The sequence below is a fragment of the Lathyrus oleraceus genome, chromosome 6 (assembly GCF_024323335.1).
Source record: "Lathyrus oleraceus cultivar Zhongwan6 chromosome 6, CAAS_Psat_ZW6_1.0, whole genome shotgun sequence".
Lineage (NCBI taxonomy): Eukaryota > Viridiplantae > Streptophyta > Magnoliopsida > Fabales > Fabaceae > Lathyrus > Lathyrus oleraceus.
This window is the reverse complement of record NC_066584.1, coordinates 181,373,435-181,386,366: the sequence shown is the minus strand read 5'-3', so window position 1 is coordinate 181,386,366 and position 12,932 is coordinate 181,373,435. Positions and strand designations below refer to the sequence as shown.

The following is a 12,932-nucleotide window of genomic DNA, read 5'->3' as shown; positions in this document are numbered from 1 at the left end:
TAAACGCGTCCGAAAATAGTTTTAAAATCTCTTTTCTTCTTAAGTTAAAAACTCCTAATGAACTAAACAAAGCGCTTTCGTTGTATTTGAAATAGTTAAAAACAATTAAGTTTAAAAAGACGTTGGACGACTTTCGATCATACCCAACAGAAATTAAGTGCGGGAAAACTTAAGTTGAAAGTCAAAATAGCCCTTAAGTGTTTCTACGAACAATTGTATGGATTATCGGTTCAATTACGATCCTTACATTCTAACCTTATAGGTTTAGTTAGACATGGTAAAGTAAAGGTGCATTTTAATTTAAATAAAAGTAGTGCGAGTGCGGAAAATAAATAAAAGTAGTGCGAGTGCGGAAAATAAATAAAGTAAAGCGAGTGCGAGAAATAAATAAAGTAAAGCGAGTGCGAGAAATAAATAAAGTAAAGCGAGTGCGGGAAATTAAAATAGATAAAGGCAAAGTAATACAAACCTGCTCCAATCGAAGGGTTAAATAAAATGCAAAGCGGAAATGAAAGTGGCGGCAGGATTAACTTCCTTCCAAAGTGCTCCAAACTCGATTACATACTCGATCACAGACTTGATTACACAATTGTTGTAACACTCCAATGCGAAGCGATTACCACTTTAAAATACTGAATATATGCCTAAGTGAAACTAAGTTTGCTCTAAGTTTGTATCTGCTCTAAGTTTGGATGATTAAACAAATGAAAACGAGTATGTATTTATAAGCAAGTAAAATGATGGAAATGACAAGGATGCCCTTCAGTTTGAAATTGGGAGGGAAAAATTTTCCTCTTATGGCGCCCGCCACAAGTCTATGGCGCCCGCCATAAGGCAAAATTGTGGTGCCTTAGTGGAAGTAGTGGGGAACGTGGCAGTTGGGGGAAGTTGAGTTGTGACACGTCATGGTTGGTCCTATGGCGCCAGCCACAGTGGGAGCCACAAGTGCAAAATGCTGAATTTTAGTCTTTTTAGCTCATTTTCACTCCTTTTTTTGATCGGGGCTCCGATTAAAGTAAAAACCTGAAAACAAAGAGACACATAGTAATAACACAACAAAATAACAATAAAACTACTAAAATGCATGCGAAATCGGAGTTGAAAATACTGTGAAATTCAGTGTCATCAAATTCTCCCACACTTAAACCTTTGCTTGTCCTTAAGCAAAACACTAAAAAGCTCATAGAAGAACAGGTGTCAACGAGTAATTCGGGCTAGAAAGATTTCTAAGTTCAAGTCGGGATGCAGTGATAGGTACTAACTGAGTGAACTAAGGGTATCATGATGACACTTATCCGCAAACACGGACATAAACTTCATTCCTATATTAACCAACCCATATTATCCCACAATACCTAGGCCTGCCTCTTCATCTCTTTTTGTGTCCTTTTCATTCAGGCGCAATCACATTAAGCCCGTTATCCGTACATGCTTCATAGCAGAGTGACGTGTTAGTGATTATGATCCAAACATGGGGTTCCTGGCACATAAATATATGTAAACCCTTTTATTTGACCCAACTGCAGTTGTGGGGGATCGGATCGTAATCCGCCCTACCAAGTTCAGTGTCAGATACCTCTGAACCAACTAACAGCGGGTAAGTTTTTCTTTTTCTTTTTCTTTTTGTAGAAAATTTTTACAACTCTTTTGGTTTAAATGACTTTGTGAGGGTCCCCTATACCGGATTTGCCTTTTTGCTTTCTTTTATTTATTTCACTGGATCATTCACTTATGTTCATCGGTCCCCTACGTAGAGGATGCGTAGGCCGAAGCTGACTGCTGGAATAAACTACTGAGGACTTATACTGAAATGATGATTAAGGCCATGGTATATGGGGTTTCGGGAATGATTCCTATATTTACGAAGTTTATGGTGCTAAAACAATACTGATGTTTCACAAAGTTCTCCCAAGTCACCGCATCCTTACTCAAACCCGTCTTTAAAACCCAAAAACTTTCAGAATAACACTGTTTTCTTTTGCAAAAAAATTTTGGTAGGGCTAAAGGTATGAGGAGATTAGAATGTACTAAAGATACACTATATTGGTGACTCGTCAGACTCATGCATTATCTAAAGCACTAAAAGCAAAATAAGCAACTAAAAAGCAATAAATAAAAATAAACAAACTATCCAAAAACAGCAAAGAAAATAAACAAACTAACTGAAAACAGCAAAGAAAAGCGATAAAGAAAAGCGATAAAGTCTCCTCCCACACTTAAATCGAACATTGTCCCCAATGTTTCAGAATAAGATAAGGGGAGAGTCACCTGACATCCTACTGCTGACCACTGGTGCCTTCGCCATCCTGAGGTGGACGACGAGATCGGGTACGACGACGATATCTCTGATCCATCCTGGCCTGTAAGGCATCCTGAGCGGTCCTCACCTCTCGAAGGTTACCCAAAATGGAACCTTGAGTGGCTTCTATGAGTGCAGTATGTTGACGGTGGTATTGTTGCTGACAGGCTTGCGTATTTGTGATCATAAGCAGGGACTGTAAAACAGTGTCATAGGATCTATCTGTCCTTCACTGCGATTCTTGCATGAAGCTCATGTTATCCGTCAGTTGTTGTTGGATGGTAGAGAGTAGGTCGTCACACCTTTGTTCTCTAGCCATGTGGTCACGCCACATCTCCTCTGTAATATAAAAGCCAGGAGCAGAACCTGCAAAAGAAGAAGATGGTGCGGTGTGTGGTGGTGAAGGGTGATGGGGGGACACATGAGGTACGGGAGATCGCTCTCTCCGATCATATTCTTCATCAGTGTCGTGTCCCTCATCATCGGGAACATTAGGAGGAAGTGGACCCAAAACAGGTGGAGCATCTAAAACGTAGGTCCAATTCCTTTCATCATGTACATCAGTACATCTAGTGCATGGTAAGACAACAGATGAGATAGCTACACCATGGACCATAAGCACATAGCCTCCTTCTCTCCTCAATCGGCACAATTTCATATCTCTCAGAAATTTTAGGTTGATTGTGCGAGGAGGTAAGGGATCTAGGGTAGCTATCTCATTGTTCAGGTTAAGCGCCCGAGCAATAGACGTAATGAGTCCTCCGAAAACAATCGGTCCCGCTTTGTTAAGAGTTAAAGCCATATGCGCGAGCATAAACGGGACCGAATTAATTCTTCTATTTGTGAGGCTTCCTTGCAAAAATAGAAGCTCTCGAGCATTGACCTTATTTGGATTCTCCCGGCCAAAAATAGTATATGCCAACAGATATCTAAAGACTTTGATGGCCGGGTTATGGATGGTCGAGGCAAGAATTCCTTCAAAAGAATTTATTGAAGTGTTTGACAATCTCTGCCAGAAGAAAAACACCTCGACCGACCAATCTGAATCCAAAGGGCCCTCACAAATAGCACCGTCCCCATGAGGAATTCCTAACAGGCCTGCTAGTGCGCCGGTACTGAATTCATATTCAACAGTAAACATTCTAAATCGGACAATACCAACAGTGCTAGCAATGTTAGGATTGACAATATAGATTAAAGAACTTAAAGATTCGATTGTCAATCGCTCATAGGTAGGTTCTTTGTTTGAAAAGATATTATGCAAACCTAAATTATCTAATAAATAAAAAATGCTATGGTAGATACCCAAATTGTAAAGACAATTTTCATCAACATACCTTATCGGGAGGATCTCCCGATTTTGCAACCGTTCGATAATCTTCCTTTGCCTATCTCCCGGTTTCCCTTCACGAAGGATGAATCCATTGAACTCCATTATGTAGCTCTTGCAATGTGATGAAGAAGATGAAGGTGGGTTGTAAAAAGGTTGGATTTTTATGAAATTCGACGAATGAAAATGAAAATGGAAGTCGGGAAAATGATTTGTATGGTGTGAAGATGAGAAAGTTTGGAGCTTTTGTGGGGTTCAAGGGCTTTTTCGGAAGGTGAAAAAAGGGGTTTTGAAGGTTTAAAGGTGTGAAAATGGTGAAGAATGGGAGTCTGCCCCGAGCTTATACAGACGCTGTGGCGGGCGCCACAACATCTATGGCGGGCGCCACAAGGCAAAATTCGGTTGGATCGGATTTTGGTTATTTGGCTTGGGCTTCTCGTTCTCTTTTTGGTTGGGGGGTCTAGATAGCACTTGCATTGTATTTTACTATTGACATAAGGCTTGCATAATTTTATAAAAATAAAATTTAAACATTAGACTAAAAAATAAATAAACAATTAGTATAACTAGACTATAATAAAAATATAAATATAATAAACAAACATAAAACACACACACACACACACACACATATATATATATATATATATATATATATATATATATATATATATATATATATATATATATATAATATATATATATATATATATATATATATATATATATATTATATATATATATATATATATATATATATATATATATATATATATATATATATATATATATATATATATATATATAGATGTAGAAATATCAATGTACTAAACATAGTTAAGAAAAATATCCCAAATGCAATGATATAAAATAAGTTATGTAAATGCGAAAAATATAAGCATAAATGAGACAAAATAAAATGAGATGGTAAGATCATATAGTAGGGGGTTCGTCTTCCTGAGTAGATCCACGGAGCATGGCTATCTTCTGGCGAAGCTCGGCGATCTCCTGGTATAAACAGTCGGCCTCGGTTGCGTGTGTGAGATCATATACTCCCATCTGTAAGGTGATGTCAGCCACCTCCTGTCTAAGCCCGGTAATCTCTCTACGACACTCTGCGATCTGGGTGCGGATGTCTGGAGTCTGCAATGATAAATTGTTAGAAAATACAGTGATCCTGGGTGAAGGCGGTGTCGGGGTATACTCAGCAATAGGTGGGAATCTTGGCTCCTCGATAGTCTCTCCCTAGCCCTCCAAGGCATAGCTCCAGTTAGCTGGATCATGCACACTAGTTATCATAGGATCAGGCAGTGTAAAATAATGAATCGCCTCGCTATCGACCAACAATCTGAACTGACTTGGGTGGAAGGAGGATCTCCTCATCAACCCTCTGGTCAAACAAAAGTCGATATCCACGGTAGTGTACCCACAGTAGGTCCGGAGATGTAACAACTTGCGAGATAGACCTAAAGCGATAACAATTTGTGTGATGATCCCTCCTACATAAATGACTCCTTTGGTCGATCTGGAAACACTGCTGAGGCCACACAACAGAAAGTTCCCACATGCTACTGGGCGAGACTGGGATGCACAAAATAGTAGGAAGATCTCCTCCTCACTTAGTAATGTCTCAGCATCCGGTCTTCCTAGGAAGGAATGTGCCAGTATCATCTGGAAGTATCTAAAATCAGGGTTATGTATAGCCTGTGACATCTGCGTTGAAGGATACTGCCTCCCTCCACCTGATATTTCACTCCAGAACTTTTCCACCTCCTTACCCAGAAAGTATCCCATAGGTGTCTCAGGGATAGCGTCAAGAGTGGTCTGGAAATCCAATAGGTCACCAAACTCTTTCTAGCTGAAAGAGTACTCAACTCGAAAGAGCCTGAAAGTAGCATACCCATCCGGTCCAAAGTAAGGGTCATAATCAAATGAACTGAGGAACTCCAATGTCAAGTTCCTGTAGGTGTTACTCAGGTCGTTAGCGAACTCGTCCCAATGGAGCTGGTGGCTCAGAAATCGGATACTCGGCTCGATACCCAGGACTTCCATGCAGTGCTGATCTGGATAGCGTGTGGGCGCCATAGGGCGCTGATAAAGAGCTATGTAGCGCTCTCTCTGAGCATCATCTCTATAGGCTACGTGCATATCGTCGAAGTCCTGCATCCTGTAAAAGTTAGGAAAAGAGATCCTGAAAATACAAACCATTCAAATATTTAGTCTCGATAAAAATATGATAAAAATTAAAATTAAAAATAAAATAAAGTAAATGAAAAAAAGTAAAATAAAAATATAAAACCATGGGTTGCCTCCCAAGCAACGCTTGTTTAACGTCATTAGCTTGACGATCAAAATTTATACACCTGTAGTAGTAGGAATCAGTGGATCAATCAGAGTGTGGCTTGAGTAGTCTGTTGGAATGTCTCCTCCTTCGTAGAGCTTCAGTCTTTGTCCATTTACAACGAATGGACTACAAGTTTCGTTCTTGATTTCTACGGCTCCGGATCTCAGAATCTTGGATACTTCGAAAGGGCCAGTCCATCTTGAGCGCAGCTTCCCTGGGAAGAGTCGTAACCTAGAGTTGAAGAGGAGAACATGGTCTCCTATATTGAAATCTTTCTTTACTATTCTTTTGTCGTGCCAGGCTTTTGTTCTCTCTTTGTAAATCTTGGCATTCTCGTAGGCAGATTACCTAAGTTCTTCTAGTTTATGAATGTCAAGGATACGCTTTTCTCCAGAGGTCAGGTAGTCTAAATTCAAAGTTTTAATGGCCCAATAGGCCTTATGCTCTAATTCGAAAGGTAAGTGACAAGATTTTCCATAGACTAGTTGGTAGGGAGTTGTTCCTATAGGGGTTTTGAAAGCGGTTCGGTAGGCCCATAATGTTTCTTGAAGCTTCTGAGACCAGTCTCTCCTAGAGATATAAACCTTTTTTTCTAGGATTTGTTTTATCTCCCTATTGGATACTTCTACTTGGCCACTAGTCAGTGGGTGGTATGGTGTTGCTACTTTATGCCTAACTCCATATTTTCTTAAAAGTTTATCAAATATCCTCGATATGAAGTGTGATCCTCCATCGCTTATGACTAAACGCGGTGTTCGAAATCTAGGGAATATATATTTTTTAAATAGCTTGATCACTACCCTAGTGTCGTTTACGGGTGCGGTTATAGCTTCAATCCACTTAGACACGTAGTCTACAGCTACTAAGATATACCTGTTTCTTAAGGATGGTGGGAAAGGTCCCATGAAATCTATACCCGATACGTCGAAGAGTTCTACTTCCTGAATGTTTCTTAGAGGCATTTCATCACGCCTTGAAATGTTTCCAGTGCGTTGGCATCTATCACATTTGACAATGCAAGCATAGACATCACGCCACATGGTAGGCCAGAATAGGCCAGCATGAAGAATCTTGGCGTATGTCTTAGAGGTGCTCGCATGTCCACCATAGGGTGCAGAGTGACAATGCTCAATTATACTTTTTACTTCTTCTTCTGGAACGCAACGGCGAAAAATGTCATCTTTACCCCTTTTGAAAAGGAGCGGTTCGTCCCAATAAAAGTTTCTCACATCGTTGAAGAACTTCTTCTTGCGGTGGTAGTCAAGATCAGGGGGTATGATATCAGCAACTAGGTAATTAACAAAGTCTGCATACCAGGGTACGTTACTTACTGCTAAGGAATTTTGGGAGTGCTCATGAGGGCCTATGCTATCGTCTTCAATGGTTTCTAGTCTAGCTATTAGTCTATCATAGGCGAAATCATCATTTATGGGTACTAAATCTAGTTTTAGGTGTTCTAGCCTAGAAAGGTGACCAGCTACTACATTTTTAGAAACCATCGGAGTAACCTGGGCTTGGCATCTTTTTTACTTAACAGGTAACGAATGGCAGCATGATCGGTGTAAACTATAATTTTGGCTCCTACTAGATAAAACCTAAATTTGTCTATAGCGAAGACTACAACGAGTAATTCCTTTTCAGTTGTTGCGTAGTTAAGTTGGGCAGCATCTAGGGTTCTACTGGCATAATAAATTGCATGTAATTTTTTATCTTTCCTTTGTCCTAGAACGGCTCCAACCGCATAATCACTAGCATCGCACATTATCTCAAAAGGTTCTGACCAATCAGGGGGTTTCATAATAGGTGCTGATACTAATGCTTGCTTTAAAAGATTAAATGCGTAATTACATTTTTCATTGAAAATGAATTCAGCATCTTTCATTAAAAGGCCAGTTAAGGGTTTAGTTATTTTGGAGAAGTCCTTGATAAAACGCCGGTAGAATCTAGCATGTCCAAGAAAACTTCGGACTTCTCTGATAGTTTTGGGTGGTTTTAGGTTTTCTATAACTTCTATCTTAGCCCTATCTACCTCTATACCTTTTTCGGAAACTATATGTCCTAAAACAATTCCTTCGGTCACCATGAAGTGACACTTTTCCCAATTCAGCACGAGGTTCACCTCCACGCATCTCTCCAGGATTTTCTCAAGGTTAGCAAGACAATTGTGGAAATCAAATCCGTAAACCGAGAAATCATCCATAAACACTTCTATGATACCATCTAGGTAATCTGCAAAGATTGACATCATGCAGCGCTGGAAAGTAGCTGGGGCATTACAGAGGCCGAATGGCATTCGTCTGTAGGCAAAAGTTCCATAAGGGCATGTAAAGGTAGTTTTTTTCTTGATCTTTGGGGTGGATAGGTATTTGGAAGAATCCAGAGTATCCATCTAGATAGCAGAAGTAAGAGTGTCTGGCTAGACGCTCCAACATCTGGTCTATAAATGGTAAAGGGAAATGATCCTTCATGGTTGCTTTATTTAACTTTCTATAATCTATACACATCCGCCATCCTCCTTCTATCCGTTTTGCTACATGTTCGCCTTTATCGTTTTGTACGACTGTGATGCCTACCTTTTTAGGTACTACATGCATAGGGCTCACCCACTTACTATCCGAGATCTGATAGATTATACCTGCCTCAAGTAACTTAAGAACTTCCTTTTTAACAACATCACTCATTATAGGGTTTATTCTTCTCTAATGTTCTCTGGAGGGTTTTGAATCTTCTTCGAGCGAAATCCGATGCATGCATACAGATGGGCTTATACCTTTCAGGTCAGAGATATTATACCCTAAGGCTGAGGGATATCTTCGTAAAACTTCTAAAAGTTGGTTCGTTTCCTCTTGGCTCAAGGTAGCACTGACTATAACTGGACGGTTCATCTCTTCATCAAGGAACTCATATCTCAGGTTCTTAGGCAGTTCCTTAAGTTCTAAGGTTGGTTTCTTAGGGAATGGCATAGGATCTGGGGTAAGGGATAAACATTCGTAAAGGTTATCATTGATGTAGGGTTTCTTAAAGTCATCATCTTCCAGTATGAGAGTTGATGGTAACTTAATTGTTTTTATAATTTCTTCTTGTTCTAATTCCCTAACGCATTCATCAATGATATCTATGACATAACATGTGTCTCCCATCACAGGTGCCATAAGAAATTTCGAAAGTATAAATTCTATTTTCTCGTCACCTACCTCAAAGGTCAACTTTCCTCTCTTGACATCTATTATGGCTCCTGCAGTTGATAAGAATGGTCTACCTAGAAGGATTGGTATATCATTATCCTCTTTGATGTCCATAATAACAAAATCAATATGGATAAATAACCGACCTATCCTAACAAAGACATCTTCTAAAATGCCTATCGGATACTTAACAGATCTATCGGCTAACTGAAGTGACATCTTAGTAGGTTGTAATTCTCCTAAGTTTAACCTCTCACAAACTGCTAAAGGCATTAAGCTCACACTAGCTCCTAAGTCTAGAAAAGCTTTTTCGATGACATGACTACCCAAAAGACAAGGAATGGAGAAATTTCCAGGATCTTTATCTTGTTTTGCTAACTTATTCTCGGAAATGGAATTACATTCCAAGGGTTTCGGATCGTCAAGTCTACGTTTGTTGGTAAGGATGTCTTTGAGAAACTTTGCATAAGAAGGTATTTGGGTGATGGCTTCTGTGAAAGGGATTTCTACGTCAATTTTTTCGATAACTTTAATAAATTTTTGATATTGGTTATTGATTTTGGTTTGTTTGAGTCTTTGCAGATATGGTATAGGTGGTTTATATAGCGGGGGTGGTACGTAAGTTTTATCTTTAGGTTTTTCTCCTTTATCTTGACCTTCCTGTTTTTTAGATTCCTCTGGTTCCTTTACTTTGTCCGGGTGTTTGGTATATTCCTTAGAAGTTTCTAGTTCACTCAGTCTTGGGTTTCGTGGCTCATCATAAGCGTTCCCACTTTGTAGGGTAATGGCATTGGCTTGTCCTCTCGGATTCTGTTGAGGTTGTCCAGGGAACTGCCCTCCAGGTGTAGTCTGAGGGGCTTGGTTAGCTACCTGAGAGATCTGGGTTTCAAGCATCTTGGTATGAGTAACTATTTGGTCAACCTTGGTTCCTAACTGGGTAATCAGTTCGTTAACGTGAATGTTTTGGTTCATGAATTCCTTGTTTTTTTGGGTTTGAGCAGTGATACAATTTTCCATAATTTTCTCAAGGCTCGGCTTTGGTGGTACAAGTTGCATAGGTTGATTTGGTCTTGGGGCTTGATAACCAGGTTGTCTCGGAGGTGCATTATTTTGGATAGGGTTATTATTTTTATAGGAGAAGTTCGGGTGATTCCTCCATCCAGGGTTTTAGGTATTCGAGTATGGGTTCCCTTGGGTGTAGTTCACTTGCTCAGAGTGGGTTTCGTTTAATAGACTGCATTATGTAGATTGGTGTCCTTTGATTCCACATATCTCACAATCCGACGAAACTACGACTGCAGTATTCTGGTTCATGCACATATGCTCGACCTTAAGGGATAATGCGTTCATTTTAGCTTGCATCATGTCTATTGAGCTTAGTTCATGCAATCCTCTTTGGGCTTCCTTCTTCTTAATTGTCGCTCGTTCGAATCCCCATGATTGATGGTTTTGAGCCATATCTTCGATGAGGGCACTAGCTTCAGGATAAGGTTTGTTCATCAGTGCACCGCCTGCGGCAGCGTCGATGGTCATCTTAGTGTTATAATGAAGTCCATTATAGAAGGTTTGAATGATTAACCAATTTTCTAAACCATGATGTGGGCATGCTCTTAACAACTCTTTATATCTCTCCCAAGCTTCGAACAACGATTCTCCTTGGTTCTGGGTAAATCTAGTTATATGGTTTCGAAGAACGACGGTCTTACTTGGAGGAAAGTATCTAGTAAGGAATACTCTTCTAAGGTTACCCCAAGTCGTAAAGGAATTGGGTGGAAGGGAATCTAACCATGATAGGGCTTTATCTCTAAGAGAAAAAGGGAATAATCTTAAACGGATTTCCTCAGGAGAAGCTCCATTGGTTTTAAAAGTGTCTGCTAATTGGAGAAAGATTTTTAAATGTTGGTTTGGGTTCTCAGTAGCGAGACCTGCAAATTGTCTCTATTGCACTAGTTGCAACAGGGAAGGTTTAAGTTCGAAATTATTAGCTAGGATGGTTGGGTTTACTATACTAGAACTAGGTTCTTCGTTGGATGGTTGGGCGAAGTCCTTAAGAGGTCTTTGGTTTTGATCTTCGGCCATAGCTCTCCTAATTCTATGGAAAAATAAACGTGCGCGAGCGTAACGTTCAGGTTCCGCCAGAGGATATACTAAGCTTCCGGTGCTGCGAGTTCTTCGCATTGACCGGCGGGTAATAATCTAAGTCTAAACAATATAACAACAGGGTATGAAATTTGACGAAATTGGTCCCTGGCAACGGCGCCAAAAACTTGATGCGTGGCTTTTCGCAAGTATACGAACGCGTCAGAGTAATATAAAAGATTGTCGAATCCACAGAGACCAAGTGTCAATCTATCGTAATCTATTGTTATGGTGTTTATCTAAGGTAATCAAAATAGGGGTTTTTAGAGTGTGCAATAAAGAGTAAAGTATTGAATAAAGTTCAATTAATAAAGACAGACTCGAATGTAATTCACATAATCAATTAATAATCCAAGTACTTGCTAATAGAACTACTTATGGGCAGTGTTTCCTACTTTGAAAAGAACCAATTTAACAAGAACTGTCGCTTTCGCATATTCAGAACCGAGTTGTACTCCCTAATCAAACCCTCTTATTGTCACTTATAAAAAGGCGCGCATTGCGTTAGAGTAGTAAACCTATTTTTAAGAAATGTAGTATCTTGACTAAGTTGAAAAGTATTTTAACCTGGATTTCTTAACCAAAAGAGGTTCTCACGAACTAGACTCTAAACTTATAAACACGTCCGAAAATAGTTTTAAAATCTCTTTTCTTCTTAAGTTAAAAACTCCTAATGAACTAAACAAAGTGCTTTCGCTGTATTTGATATAGTTAAAAACAATTAAGTTTAAAAAGACGTTGGACGACTTTCGATCTTACCCAACGGAAATTAAGTGCGGCAAAACTTAAGTTGAAAGTCAAAATAGCCCTTAAGTGTTTCTACGAGCAATTGTGCGGATTATCGGTTCAATTACGATCCTTACATTCTAACCTTATAGGTTTAGTTAGACAAGGTAAAGTAAAGGTGTATTTTAATTTAAATAAAAGTAGTGCGAGTGCGGAAAATAAATAAAAGTAGTGCGAGTGCGGAAAATAAATAAAAGTAGTGCGAGTGCGGAAAATAAATAAAAGTAGTGCGAGTGCGGAAAATAAATAAAGTAAAGCGAGTGCGAGAAATAAATAAAGTAAAGCGAGTGCGAGAAATAAATAAAGTAAAGCGAGTGCGGGAAATTAAAATAGATAAAGGCAAAGTAATAAAAACCTGCTCCAATCGGAGGGTTGAATAAAATGCAAAGCGGAAATGAAAATGGCGGCAGGATTAACTTCCTTCCAAAGTGCTCCAAACTCGATTACAGACTCGATCACAGACTTGATTACACAATTGTGGGAACACCCCAATGCGAAGCGATTACCGCTTTAAAATACTGAATATATGCCTAAGTGAAACTAAGTTTGCTCTAAGTTTGCATCTGCTCTAAGTTTGGATGATTAAACAAATGAAAACGAGTATGTATTTATAGGCAAGTAAAATGATGGAAATGACAAGGATGCCCTTCTGTTTGAAATTGAGAGGGAAAACTTTTCCTCTTGTGGCGCCCGCCACAAGTCTATGGCACCCGCCATAAGGCAAAATTGTGGCACCTTAGTGGAAGTAGTGGGGAACGTGGCAGTTGAGGGAAGTTGAGCTGTGACACGTCATGGCTGGTCCTATGGCGCCAACCACAGTGGGAGCCACAAATGCAAAATGCTGAATTT

General features: G+C 39.5%; 1 non-coding gene across 1 annotated transcript; it reads left to right on the top strand.

Annotated features, from left to right (window-relative positions):
* The first annotated feature begins 10,746 nt into the window (after positions 1–10,746).
* Positions 10,747–10,853, top strand: LOC127099522 (small nucleolar RNA R71). The gene has a single exon (XR_007794015.1). It is a non-coding gene; the product is annotated as a small nucleolar RNA R71 (small nucleolar RNA).
* The last annotated feature ends 2,079 nt before the right edge of the window (positions 10,854–12,932 follow it).